The sequence below is a fragment of the Amblyraja radiata genome, chromosome 29, assembly GCF_010909765.2.
Source record: "Amblyraja radiata isolate CabotCenter1 chromosome 29, sAmbRad1.1.pri, whole genome shotgun sequence".
Taxonomy (NCBI): domain Eukaryota; kingdom Metazoa; phylum Chordata; class Chondrichthyes; order Rajiformes; family Rajidae; genus Amblyraja; species Amblyraja radiata.
Genome location: NC_045984.1, coordinates 28,332,519 through 28,347,636, shown reverse-complemented (window position 1 = coordinate 28,347,636; position 15,118 = coordinate 28,332,519). Strand labels below are relative to the sequence as shown.

Below are 15,118 nucleotides of genomic sequence, written 5' to 3'. Positions count from 1 at the left end.
TTGTACCCCAGTTACGGTCACGTGGGTGAGGATCTATGATCCAGTGACCTTTCGTGAAATCACCCTATTCACTGGAGTTTAGAAGGATGAGGGGGTATCTTATAGAAACATATAAAATTATAAAAGGGCTGGACAAGCTAGATGCAGGAAAAATGTTCCCAATGTTGGACGAGTCCAGAACCAGGGGCCACACAGTCTTAGAATAAAGGGGAGGTCATTTAAGACTGAGGTGAGAAAAAACGTTTTCACCCAGAGAGTTGTGAATTTGTGGAATTCCCTGCCACAGAGGGCAGTGGATGGATTTAAGCGAGAGTTAGATAGAGCTCAAGGGGCTAGTGGAGTCAAGGGATATGGGGAGAAGGCAGGCACGGGTTATTGATAGGGGACGATCAGCCATGATCACAAGTTCAAGTTCAAGTTCAAGTTCAAGTTCAAGTGAGTTTATTGTCATGTGTCCCTGTATAGGACAATGAAATTCTTGCTTTGCTTAAGCACACAGAAAATAGTAGGCATTTACTACAAAACAGATAAATGTGTCCATATACCATGATATAAATATATACACACATGAATAAATAAACTGGTAGTGCAAATAACAGAAAGTGGTTGCTAATAATCAGAAAGTGGTTGCTAATAATCAACGAATGGCGGTGCCGGCTCGAAGGGCCGAATGGCCTCCTCCTGCACCTATGTTTCTATGTCATGGGGCGTTTGCCTGGTCTCTGGTGACTGACGGGTGTGTGAGCCAGTGGTGGAGGGAAGGAGGGAGAGCGGGCTGGGTCCAATCCGGCCACTGGTGGGCGGGCAGTGGAGCGGGCAGTGGCAGCGGAGGTGAAGGCGAGGAGAAGGAGGACAGCGACTTACCTCGGCATGGAGGGAGCGACAGGCAGCCGCTGAACAAGCTGCACATCCCCGCCGCTCGCAGCCTGGAGGTAAGGGTGAGAGGGACGGTAGGAAACCCATGCATTATAAATAGGAGAGGCCAGGAGCGCCGGCGAGCGATGCTGTGTTTGCTTCACAGATTATGTTGCATTCGGTTTTATTCCAGCCTGTGCTCCAGGCTGTTTTATGCATTCAATTATTCTTACTTTGCCCCTTATTGTCAACTCCGGACGTAACTCGCATGTAATATTGCAGAATATTGCTGTTTGTTTTCCTGTTACTAATATCGTTCGTTTTCATTTACAGATCCATATAAATATGAGTCGTTTGTCTTTTAAATAACCAAAATCTGTATTCTCTCGATTCAATATGAAGTATTATATAAACGCAATTTAAATTTTATATAATTTGGTTATAGGTGTAGAATATATTTGTACCACAAGCATAAAATAGTTTTGGCCTATATATCTTTTAAAAGTTTCTTATGATATGTGTAACCATGACATTTTTTTTTAAACAGACTATTTATGTGGCTGGGTTAATTAGGATGCTGCCTGATAAATTAAGACTTAATTGCAAAGTTGGAATTGATGTCTGGCCTTTAAAATGAGGGTTGGGTACATAAATCTAGGTTTGAGTCAGCAGTTTAATAAGCATAGATGTCCTTGTTCCAGTCTGCAGTGGGGGGACCTACTGATGGTAGTTTGGAGAGAAATGGGGGTGATTCATTTGAGGAAGGACATTCTTGCTATTGAGGGAGTGCAGCGTAGGTTTACAAGGTTAATTCCTGGGATGGCGGGACTGTCATATGCTGAGAGAATGGAGCAGCTGGGCTTGTACACTCTGGAGTTTAGAAGGACGAGAGGGAATCTCATTGAAACGTATAAGATTGTTAAGGGCTTGGACACGCTAGAGGCAGGAAACATGTTCCCGATGTTGGGGGAGTCCAGAACCAGGGACCACGCACAGTTTAAGAATAAGGAGTAAGCCATTTAGAACGGAGACGAGGAAACACTTTTTCCTCACAGAGAGTGGCGAGTCTGTGGAGTTCTCTGCCTCGGAGGGCAGGTTCTCGGATGCTTTCAAGAGAGAGCTAGATAGGGCTCTTAAAAATAGTGGAGTCGGGGGATATGGGGAGAGGGCAGGAACGGGGCACTGATTGGGGATGATCAGCCATGATCACATTGAATGGCGGTGCTGGCTCGAAGGGCCGAATGGCCTACTCCTGCACCTATTGTCTATTGTCTATTCATTGAATTGGGAATAAAATCTGCTGAGGAATATGCCCTGCTTATGATTATCATTCATTGCCCACTGCTTGAAAGTGCATGTTTACAGCTGACACTTAAGATGTCGTACAGCATGGAATTGTCATCAGGTTTGAAAATATTAATTTCATTACTCTGCCTGGACTCCACTTCATCATGCCTGTTAGAGCAAGGTGTGAGATGATAGCGGCAGAGGGTGCCAGCTTTAGATAGCTGATGAAGTTTAATGTTGAGAAATTAAATGTGTTGCTGGGATGAATGACAAGAAGCAATATAAACTGGAGGACACCATTCTAAAGAGTGCGCCAGCTAGGTCTCGACCCGAAACTCCACCTATTCCTTTTCTCCAGATGATGCTGTCTGACAACGTATTGACACAAAAAGCTGGAGTAACTCAGCGGGACAGGCAGCATCCCTGGATAGAAGGGATGGGTGACGTTTTGGGTCGAGACCCGTCGTCAGACAGAGTCGGGGAGGAGGGAGATGGATAGGGAAGGGTAAGGTGTGAAAACGAGAGATCAAAGTGGACAACGTTCAAGAAAAATGCAAAATGGATAATTCTCAGCTGAGGGGAAGGTGACAATGAGGTGTACAAACAGTAACATCTAATTGGGTGGGCAGTCAGGCATAGCTGAGGGGGGTGGGTGGGATCAGGAAGTGGCTTTATAAAAAGCAGATGGAAACAAAAACAAGGAAGTCAAGACGCACCTTTTCTTAAAAACTGGTTCGCCCACATCTGACTGCGCCGTCTAGGAAAAGGGTGAAAGTTGAAAGGGGCTACAAAATAAATGTACTCTAATGGGTCCAAAGATGAGAAACATGGATAGACTTGATGTTTGATTAATACGGGTGTCAAGGGTTGTGGGGAGAAGGCAGGAGAATGGGGTTGAGAGGGGAAGATAGGTCAGCCATGATTGAATGGTGGGGCAGACTTGATGGGCCAAATGGCTTAATTCTGCTCCTAAGGCTTATGAAAGTAGACAAAAATGCTGGAGAAACTCAGCGGGTGAGACAGGATCTATGGAGCGAAGGAAATAGAAGATACAAATCTCCCGTGTAGCGAGGTACATTGCTAGCCAGCCAGCGAGTGTTTTCATTCCACATGAATCATTTCATATTTCACAATTCAGTTTATATGAACTTGTGAACTTAGGAAGCTGCTGTCGTTCTCCTTGGGAGGAAGTCGGGGTGAGAAGATTTGATAGTTCGGAGAACAGATGGGGAGAGGCTGTTTGCATTGGGGTCAAGAACCAATGGATGTGTAATGAAGGCCTGCAGAGGTGTCCTGCCTTGAAGCACCACCTATCCATGTTCTCCAGGGATGTGATTGACCTCCCCCCCCCCCCCCTCGCTGAGTTACTCTAGAACTGTGTGCCCTTTTTCTTTTTGTAAACCAGCACCTGCAGTTCCTTGTTTCTGTAATGAAGATAATGGGCAAAATAACTAAAGCTGACATGAGAAACGTAGTTTTTTGCATCTTAAGTGGCTGTGGTCTGGAATAAACTTCTACGGGTATTGATGCAGTCAGATTCAAATGTAGCCGGTTTAGAATTTGAAAGAAAAAAATTGGCAGGGTTATGAGTGTAGGGTAGAGAAGTGAAAATAGATGAATTGTTTTTGCTCAGACCCGGTGCTGACTGGATGGCCTCCTCCCACACCAGAGCCTTGCTAAGATTCTTGAGTCTGAAGAAGGGTTTCGACCCGAAACGTTGCCTATTTCCTTCGCTCCATAGATGCTGCCTCACCCGCTGAGTTTCTCCAGCATTTTTCTCTACCTCATATTCCCTCAAACAATAGACAATGGGTGCAGGAGTAGACCATTCGGCCCTTCGAGCCAACACCGCCATCCAATGTGATCATGGCTGATCATCCCCAATCAGTACCCCGTTCCTACCTTCTCCCCATATCCACTGACTCCGCTATCTTTAAGAGCCCTATCTAGCTCTCTCTTGAAAGTATCCAGAGAACTGGCCTCCACTGCCCTCTGAGGCAGAGAATTCCACGACCTTTCCCCTCTCACCTCAAAGCTTCGTCCTCTGGTTCTTCATGCTCCTACTCTGGGTAAAAGACTGTGTGCATCCACCCTATCTATTCACCCCATGTAAATAAAATGTTGTATTTCCCCAGCAGTGGGTACTTTATTCCATAGCTTCTTCCTCTGGAGGCACCTGTCTTCTCACGTTTTGGATTGCAGAATGATCTTAACTCTCCAGCATGTCCACTGCAGGTGGATTTAATAAAAAAATCACTTCTGTATTTGTGAGGGTGTAAAAGGCTTGTCCCACTTGCCGATTTTTTTCGGCGACTGCCGGCGTCATATCAGGGTGAGAAGGCAGAAATAGAGATAAAGAGGTTGGAAACTGGTGCAGTTGGTTGACAGACAGAAAAGAGAAAAAAAAAGCAAAGGGTTGGGTCGCAAAATGAAGTGACAAGTTTAAAAAAACAAACAAAGAGGGGGAAGATATTGTTCAAAACAAAATTACCCCGGGGACCCCTTTTTCTGACGAGCGACTATGTTATAAAATTGGGGATGAAGGAAAATTCGGTGGAGAAATGAGGATAGGGTAGGGAGCCTGAAAAGTCACGGGGAGTCTGACTATGGATTCCTGGGCCAAGTGAAAGAATTGCTCACTTGACTCGGTGGGGGGGGGGGGCTCATCAAGTCCTTACCACTTCCATCGGCCGATAATAGTAACGTTTTGAACTGGTCTACCAACCGTATTTTGAGTTGTCTGTTTATTAAGAAGCGAACCTGTTTGATTGTTATAAAAGTAACGTTTTCAAGGGTTGGGAAAAGATTTTGGACATTTCAAAATCCAGCGGCGACAAAAAAAATGTTGCGACCCTTGAGGAGACACCGCGCGTCAATGCGTCGTCACGCCGCGACTTTTTCCCGTGACCTGATACGTCAGTCAATGATGCCGGCGGTCGCTGAAAAAAATTGCCAAGTGGGACAGGCGCTGACGGGCTGTACTCAATGACAGGAATCCATGTGCAGTAATAATACTTTAACTCAAGGTATATTTAGTGCATGTCAGTACACCCAAGTTACTAAATATGATGGTGGATTTTCTAAATGTGATGATGGTGATAATAAGAGATTACAGTGACTGCAAAGATTCCAAATTAACTACATTAGCTGCGAGATGGCTGATTTGGTGGGTGTGGCATGGACCTCTAACTCATAATGATCTGTGTTCACACCCAAATGAGACTGTTTTGGTTAATGTATTCTGTCTCCATCCTAAAGGTTGCTTTTTAATTACAATTTGTAGTCTCCAATCCATTCCTAATGTTCATACGTTCTCGGAGCAGAATTAGGCCATTAGGCCCATCAAGTCTACCCCGCCATTCAATCATGGCTGATCTTTCTTTCCCTCTCAACCCCATTCTCCTGCCTTCGCCCCATAACCCCTGACACCCGCTCTAATCAAGTTCAAGCTTTGTGAGAATTAAGCCTCGTATCTGATTTACCAAATCTCCTCTAACAGGCTTTGGCCTTGATGTTTGCCATTTTGCTATTCAGACTGAAGAAGGGTCTCGATCCGAAACGTCACCTATTCCTTCGCTCCATAGATGCTGCCTCACCCGCTGAGTTTTTCCAGCATTTTTGTCTACCATAGGTTCAAGGTGAAGGGGAAAGGATTTAATAGGAATCAGAGGGGTAACTTTTTCACACAAAAGGTGGTGGGTGTATGGAACAAGCTGCCAGAGGAGGTAGTTGAGGCTGGGACTATCCCATTGTTTAAGAAATAGTTAGGCAGGTACATGGATAGGACAGGTCAGAAGAATATGGACCAAGCGCAGGCAGGTGGGACTAGTGTAGCTGTGAACATTGTTGGCCGGTGTGGGCAAGTTGGGCCGAAGGGCCTGTTTCCACGCTGTATCACTCTATGACTCTATGATTGGACAGGCTAGTTGCAGGAAAAATGTTCCCCATGTTGGGGGGAGTCCAGAACCAGGGGTCACAGTTTAAGAATAAGTGGTCGGCCATTTAGGACTGAGATGAGGAAAAACGTTTTCACCCAGAGAGTTGTGAATCTGTGGAATTCTCTGCCACAGAAGGCAGTGGAGGCCAATTCACTGGATGTTTTCAAGAGAGAGTTAGATATAGCTCCTTTGGCTGACGGAATCAAGGGATACGGGGAGAAAGCAGGAACGGTACTGATTCTGGACGATCAGCCATGATCATATTGAATGGCTTGAAGGGCCGAATGGCCTAATCTTGCACCTATTTTCTATGTTTCTATAACACCTACTCCTCTTATGAGTGTGAATCTTAGTGGCCAGAAATAACTGGTCAGCTGATTGTTTATTAAAAGATGTTTCTCTTTTTGATCAAACGCATAAGGAAGTTATGACATACATTAGTAATAGTTTGCCTAATGGCTCAGCCGGTAAACGCAATGAATAACCAAGCTACACATGTTCCAAGTTCAATTACGATCCTTTTAATGCATCTGTTGCTTCCCGCATAGTCATTGTGTGTGCTCATAGTGAAAGCTTTTAAAGGCAATAGACAATTGGTGCAGGAGTAGGCCATTCGGCCCTTCGAGCCAGCACTGCCATTCACAGTGGTCATGGCTGTTCATCCACAATTAACGATCAACCACTCCGTTCCTGCCTTTAAGAGCTCTATCTAACTCTTTCTTGAAAGCATCCAGAGAATCAGCCTCCACTGCCTTCTGAGGCAGACAATTCCACAAATTCACAACTCTCTGGGTGAAAAAGTTTTTCCTCATCTCCATTCTAAATGGCCTACCCCTTATTCTTAAACTGTGGCCCCTGGTTCTGCACTCCCCCAACATTGGGAACACGTTTCTTGCCTCTAGCATGTCCAATCCCCTAATAATCTTATGTTTCAGTAAGATCCCCTCTCATCCTGCCAAATTCCAGTGTATACAAGCCCAGCCGCTCCATTCTTTCAACATATTATAGTCCAGCCATCCTGGGAATTTAGCCTCATGAACCTACGCTGCACACCCTCAATATCAAGAATGTCCTTCCTCAAATTTGGGGACCAAAACTGCATACAATACTCACCAGGGCCCTGTACAACTGTAGGAGGACCTTTTTGCTCCTATACTCAAACCCCTCTTGTTATGAAGGCCAACAAGCCATTAGCTTTCTCCACTGCCTGTTATACCTGCATGCTTACTTTCAGTGACTGATGTACAAGGACACCCAGATCTCGTTGTACTTCCCCTTTTCTTAACTTGACACCATTCAGATAATAATCTGCCTTCCTGTTCTTGTCACCAAAGTGAATAACCTCACATTTATCCACATTAAACTGCATCTGCCATGTATCTTCCCACTCAACCAACCTGTCCAAGTCGCCCTGCATCCTCAAAGCATCCTCCTCACAGTTCACACTGCCACCCAGCTTTGTGTCATTTGCAAATTTGCTAATGTTACTGTTGATCCATTTTGAACGGGACCTGTTAATTCCTACTCTTTGTTTCCTGTCTGCCAACCAATTTTCTATCCATATCAGTACCCTACCCCCAATACCATGCGCTCCTCTTAGCCGATTATATTTGTGTGCGTAAGTGTATAAAATTACGAGAGGAATACATTGGGTGGACGTACAGAGTCTCTTGCCCAGATTGGGGGAAATCGAGAACCGGAGGGCATAAGTTCAAAGTGAAGGGGGAAAGATGTTATAGGAATCCGAGGGGTAACTTTTTCTACACAAGGGTGGTGGGTGTATGGAACGAGTTGCCAGAGGAGGTAGTTGAGGCAGGGACTAACGCAACTTTTAATAAGCAATAGGCAGGGACCTGTGGGACTAGTGTAAATGGAACATGTTGGTCGGTGTGCGCAAGTTGGGCCGAAGGAGCTGTTTCCACGCTGTATCACTCTATGATTCTATGACTCTATACGTGGACAAATGTCTTAAATACACATTGATCAATAGTTTGAGGTGCAGCCGACAGCTATTTCTGCAAAAACAATATTCTGCTTGAAATCTGAAGTCTACATTCAGCTTGTCAGACCCCATCTAAGATATGGAAAAGTTGATGTGTAAGGTCGATGACCCCTCGTTGCAACTGGAGGGGTCATCATGGATCTTGAAGACAAGCTGAAATGATGATGAGGAACTAGGAGTTCCAGAAGAAAAAAACATTGAAAGAAACCAAGGATAGACACAAAATGCTGAAGTAACTCAGCGGGACAGGCAGCGTCTCTGGAGAGAAAGAATGGGTGACGTTTCAGGTCGAGACCCTTCTTCAGACAGTCAGGGACGAGGGAGACATAGAGATATGAAAGGGTAAGGTGTGAAAACACAGATTAAAGCAGACAATGATAAGGAAATGTAGTAGAATGGTTCATTGTTAGCTTTGGGGATGGTGACAAGGAGTCATACAAACTGTCTCCCTCTCCCCCAACTCTCAGTCTGAAGAAGGGTCTCGACCCGAAATGTTACCTATTCCTTCTCTCCAGAGATGCTGCCTGTCCCGCTGAGTTACTCCAGCACTTTGTGCCTATCGTCGGTTCAAACGAGCACCTGCGGTTCCTTCCTACACATTGAAAGAATCCAACTGATAGTCGCAATTTCTCTTTGTTTTCTAAAATAACGAAAATGGTCAAACATCAAGTCCAAAGTCTGTTAGAAGAGATTAGTTAAATCAGGAATGAGAAGGCTTAATTCTCACAAAGCTTACTTTAAAAAAAACAAAAAACATGTCCGTACAAAGGAAAATTATTTAAGGAAGAAAGGCATTCAGTCAATAATGTATTACCCAAAGTGTTCAAGAAGGAACCGCAGATGCTGGAAAATCGAAGGTACACAAAAATGCTGGAGAAACTCAGCGGGTGCAGCAGCATCTATGGAGCGAAGGAGATAGGTAACGTTTCGGGCAGAAACCCTTCTTCAGACTCTTACCTATCTCCTTCGCTCCATAGATGCTGCTGCACCCGCTGAGTTTCTCCAGCATTTTTGTGTACCTATGTATTACCCAAATACTGCTTTGAGTCCCAGTTTCAATTTAGTGTAACGAGAAAGATATATTGAATTCAGGGATATACGCAGTGCAGGATCTGGTTGAATGCCATTGATTTTTTTAAAGAGAGATGTGTAAGACTTGTGATTGAAGGTTGTGAACCAAACTAAGTGAATCAGAGGTCGTGTTGTATATGCATTGCGAAAATGTTTGTTTAATTTTAGTCTGAGATATTGTAATACTTTTGAACTAAGTACCTAATATGACCTGAATATTTAATGAAGGAGATCTTCTGCATTTTACTCTGGTGTACTACAGTCATATGAAACTAGCTCACAAAAACATGTGGTGGAAGGAACTGCAGATGTTGGTTTACACCGCAAGATCGATACAAAATGTTGGAGTAACTCAGCGGGTCAGGCAGCTTCTCTGGAGAGAAGGAATGGGTGACGTTTCTGGTCTCGAACCATTCTACCTTTCCTCATCGTCGTCTGCTTTGACCTGTGTTTTCACACCCACCCTTCCATATCTCTGTCTCCCTCCCCCCTGACTCTTGGTCTGAAGGAGGGTCTCGACCCAAAACGTCACCCATTCCTTCTCTCCAGAGATGCTGCCTGACCCACTGAGTTACTCCGGCACTGTAGTGTGTAAGATAGTGTTAATGTGCGGGGATAGCAGGTCGGTGCAGACTCGGTGGGCCGAAGGGCCTGTTTCCTCGCAAAATGTGGTGTCTGGGGACATGGAGTTCATTGGACATGAATTATCTCAAAGTCTCACCAGAGGTCTGCTATATTCAATTTGTATTTTTGCTGAATACGTCCAGCTTGTCAGACAACATCTAACATTTTTGTTAGGCAGCCGTGGGAACTATTTTGATTATAAATATAAGAACTCTAAAGTTGAAGTTTATAATGCAATAACAACATTTAATATTCAGCAATTGAAAACACACATTACCACCTGTTTTATTTATAGATTTGCAGATTGGAAGGTGGCTGGGTGTGAATTTGTTTACCATGCATTGGTTGCAGCTATGACATGCATTTGGCAATGTGCGGTCTTGGTTCAATAGTAAAGTCCGAGATAACTAAACCAGGCTCTGCTGCACAGCCTCGGCACACACGTGTTTGTGGACAAACACGTATGTAAAAATGCGTGATCATGTCCAAGTTCAAGTTCAAGTGAGTTTATTGTCATGTGTCCCTGTATAGGACAATGAAATTCTTGCTTTGCTTAAGCACACAGAAAATAGTAGGCATTTACTAAAAAACAGATAAATGTGTCCATATACCATGCACTTGACATGGGCTCCCTGTGCATTCTGTTAACATGGCGGCTCTTGCATGTAGACTCAGTGGGCTATTCTGTACTAACTGGACTATTGTGCTGATGTATGATGATAGTTTAGTTTAGAGATGCAGTGAGGAAACAGGCCTTTCGGCCCACCGAGTCAACACCGACCTGCTATCCCCGTACATTAACACACAGACACAGACTAGGGACAATTTACATTTCATACCAAGCCAATTAACTATATAACCATATAACCATTACAGCACGGAAACAGGCCATCTCGGCCCTTCTAGTCCGTGCCGAACACGTATTCTCCCCTAGTCCCATCTACCTGCACTCAGACCATAACCCTCCATTCCTTTCCCATCCATATAACTATCTAATTTATTTTTAAATGATAAAATCGAACCTGCCTCCACCACCTTCACTGGAAGCTCATTCCACACAGCTACCACTCTCTGAGTAAAGAAGTTCCCCCTCATGTTACCCCTAAACTTCTGTCCCTTAATTCTCAAGTCATGTCCTCTTGTTTGAAACTTCCCTACTCTCAGTGGGAAAAGCTTATCCACATCAACTCTGTCTATCCCTCTCATCATTTTAAAGACCTCTATCAAGCCCTTCTGCACTCCAAAGAATAAAGACCTAACTTGTTCAACCTTTCTCTGTAACTTAGTTGCTGAAACCCAGGCAACATTCTAGTAAATCTCCTCTGTACTCTCTCTATTTTGTTGACATCTTTCCTATAATTAGGCGACCAAAATTGTACACCATACTCCAGAATTGGCCTCACCAATGCCTTGTACAATTTTAACATTACATCCCAACTTCTATACTCAATGCTCTGATTTATAAAGTCTAGCACACCAAAAGCTTTCTTTACCACCCTATCTACATGAGATTCCACCTTCAGGGAACTGTGCACAGTTATTCCCAGATCCCTCTGTTCAACTGCATTCCTCAATTCCCTACCATTTACCATGTACGTCCTATTTTGATTTGTCCTGCCAAGATGTAGCACCTCACACTTATCAGCATTAAACTCCATCTGCCATCTTTCAGCCCACTCTTCCAACTGGCATAAATCTCTCTGTAGACTGAAAATCTACTTCATTATCCACAACACCACCTATCTTAGTATCATCTGCATACTTACTAATCCATTTTACCACACCATCATCCAGATCATTGATGTACATGACAAACAACAGTGGACCCAACACTGATCCCCGTGGCACCCCACTAGTCACTGGCCTCCAACCTGACAAACAGCCATCCACCATTACCCTCTGGCGTCTCCCATTCAGCCACTTTGAATCCATCTTGCTACTCCACCATTAATACCCAACAATTGAACCTTCTTAACCAACCTTCCATGAGGAACCTTGTCAAAGACCTTACTGAAGTCCATATATACAACATCCACTGCTTTACCCTCATCAATTTCCCGTAACCTCTTCAAAAAATTCAAGAAGATTAGTCAAACATGACCTTCCAGGCACAAATCCATGTTGACTGTTCCTAATCAGACCCTGTTTATTCAGATGCTTATATATATTATCTCTAAGTATCCTTTCCATTAATTTGCCCACCACTGACTTCAAACTAACAGGTCTATAATTGCTAGGTTTACTCTTAGAACCCTTTTTAAACAATGGAACAACATGCGCAGTACGCCAATCCTCCGGCACTATTCCCGTTTCTAATGACATTTGAAATATTTCTGTCATAGTCCCTGCTATTTCTACACTAACTTCCCTCAATGTCCTAGGGAATATCCTGTCCGGACCTGGAGACTTATCCACTTTTATATTTTTCAAAAGTGTCAGTACTTCCTCTTCTTTGAATCTCATAGTTTCCATAGCTACTCTACTTGTTTCCCTTACCTCACATAATTCAATATCCTTCTCCTTAGTGAATACCGAAGAAAATAAATTGTTCAATATCTCCCCCATCTCTTTTGCCTCTGCAGATAGCTGTCCACTCTGACTCTCTAATGGACCAATTTTATCCCTCGTTATCCTTTTGCTATTAATATAGCTGTAGAAACCCTTTGGATTTACTTTTACCGTACTTGCCAAAGCAACCTCATATCTTCTTTTAGCTTTTCTAATTTATTTCTTAAGATTCTTTTTACATTCTTTATACTCCTCAAGCACCTCATTTACTCCATGCTGCCTATAATTATTGTAGATCTCTCTCTTTTTCTGAACCAAGTGTCCAATTTCCCTTGAAAACCATGGCTCTTTCCAATTTTTACTATTTCCTTTCAACCGAACAGGGACATAAAGATTCTGTACTCTTAAAATTTCACCTTTAAATGTCCTCCATTTCTCTTCCACATCTTTCCCATAAAACAAAATGTCCCAATTCACTCCTTTTAAATCCTTTCGCATCTCCTCAAAGTTAGCCTTTCTCCAATCAAAAATCTCAACCCTAGGTCCAGTTCTGACCCTCTCCATAATTATATTGAAACTAATGGTATTGTGATCACTGGACCCGAACTGTTCCCCAACGCATACCTCTGCCACCTGACCCGTCTCATTTCCTAACAGGAGGTCCAACACCGCCCCTTCTCTAGTAGGTACCTCTATGTATTGCTGCAAAAAACTATCCTGCACACATTTTACAAACTCCAAACCATCCAACCCATTTACAGAATGTGTTTCCCAGTCTATGTGTGGAAAATTGAAATCTCCCACAATCACTACCTTGTGCTTACTACTAATATCTGCAATCTCCTTACGTATTTGCTCTTCCAATTCTCACTCCCCATTTGGCGGTCTATAATACACCACTATAAGTGTTGCTACCCCTTTCCCATTTCTCAGTTCCACCCAAATAGCCTCCCTAGACGAGCCCTCTAATCTATCCTGCCAAAGCACTGCTGTAATATCTTCCCTGACAAGCAATGCAACACCTCCACCTCTTGCCCCTTCAATTCTATCACACCTGAAGCAACGAAATCCTGGAATATTTAGTTTCCAATCACAGCCCTCCTGCAACCATGTTTCACTGATCGCCACAACATCATACTTCCAGGTGTCAATCCAGGCTCTAAGTTCATCCACCTTTCTTACAATGCTCCTAGCATTAAAATATACACATTTAAGAAACCCACCCCCTCTTATTCTCTGTTTATTGTCTTTTTCTTCTTTCTCCCCTACATTTTTGGTCAGAGTGCTACCCTTCTCTGCCTCCTGCCTCACAGACTGACTGCTAGCTTTCCCTATTTGAGTCCCTCCCCCCCCAACCGTTCTAGTTTAAAGTCTCCCCAGTAGCCTTTGCAAATCTCCCCGCCAGGGTATTGGTCCCCCTTGAGTTCAAGTGCAACCCGTCCTTTCTGTACATGTCGCACCTTCACTAAAAGAGGTCCCAATGATCCAGAAACTTGAATCCATACCCACTGCACCAGTCCCTCATCCACTCATTTATCCTCCACCTCGCTCCATTCCTACTCTCACTGTCGCGTGGCACAGGCAGTAATCCTGAGATTGTTACCTTTGCGGTCCTTCTCCTTAACTCTCTTCCTAACTCCCTAAATTCTCCTTTCAGGACCTCTTCTCTTTTTCTACCTATGTCGTTGGTACCTATATGTACCGCGACCTCAGGCTCCTCTCCCTCCCATTTCAGGATATCTTGGACACGTTCAGACACATCCCTGACCCTGGCACCAGGGAGGCAAACTACCATCCGGGTCTCCTGTCTGCGTCCACAGAATCGCCTATCCGACCCCCTGACTATAGAGTCCCCTATTACTGTTGTCGTCCTCTTCTTTTCCTTACCCTTCTGAGCAACAGGGCCGATCTTTGTGCCAGAGGCCCGGCCGCTGTCGCTACCCCCAGGTAGGCTGTCTCCCCCAACCGTGCTCAAACATGAGTACTTATTTTCAAGGTATACAGCCACCGGGGTACTCACCAGTCCCTGCCTCTGCCCGTTGCCCTTCCTAACTGTGACCCAGTTGTCTGCCTCCCGTGGTCTTGGAGTGACCACCTCCCTATAACTCCTCTCTATGACCTCCTCGCTCTCCCTGACCAGACAGGTCATCGAGCTGCTGCTCCAGGTTCCTAACACGGTCCCTTAGGAGCCCCATCTCGACGCACCTGGCGCAGATGTGGACGTCTGGAGGGCACTCAGACTCCATGACCTCCCACATCTGACATCCAGAACAGTAAACTGCCCTGGCCCTCATTCTTCCCCCCCCCCCCCCCCCCCCCTATCCTGGATACAATACAAAGCCTTACCTGGGATACAAGCCAATCAGCTGCTTCCTCAAGCCCACTTAATTTGAAGTGTGATCTGCGAATGGAACGTTGCAGATTTTGGCTCCTCCTCCCTCTGTAACGGCTCCTGGGCCTCTGTTGAAACAAGCCCCGCGCTGGGTTTTTACACTCACCACACGGACGTCGCTCCTCCCTCACCAACGGCTCCTGGGCCTCCTTAACCTACAAACCTGTACGTCTTTGGAGGCGACCCAAGATCTGAGAAAACCCACGCAGGTCACGGGGAGAACGTACAAACTCCGTACAGACAAGCACCCATAGTCGGGATCGAACCCGGGTCTCTGGCGCTGTAAGGCAAGAGCACGACCTCTACGCCATGGTGCTGCCCTCATACCATTGCCGACAGTCTTGCTGAGCTGAATGCAAAAAGTACTAGTTTCACTGTACCTTGACGCATGCGGTAGTAAAGATACCGTTGCACCATACTCTGTTAACGCACATCAGCAGG

General features: G+C 44.7%; 1 protein-coding gene across 3 annotated transcripts in view; it reads left to right on the top strand.

Annotated features, from left to right (window-relative positions):
• Window positions 1-816: 816 nt before the first annotated feature.
• The window catches only part of abca7 (ATP binding cassette subfamily A member 7), a 144,888-nt gene continuing 130,586 nt past the window's right edge, over window positions 817-15,118 (top strand). For all 3 annotated transcript variants that reach the window (XM_033047043.1, XM_033047042.1, XM_033047041.1), the window contains exon 1: window positions 817-932. The gene's annotated coding sequence lies outside the window, so the exon portion shown is untranslated. The remainder of the gene's footprint in view (window positions 933-15,118) is intronic.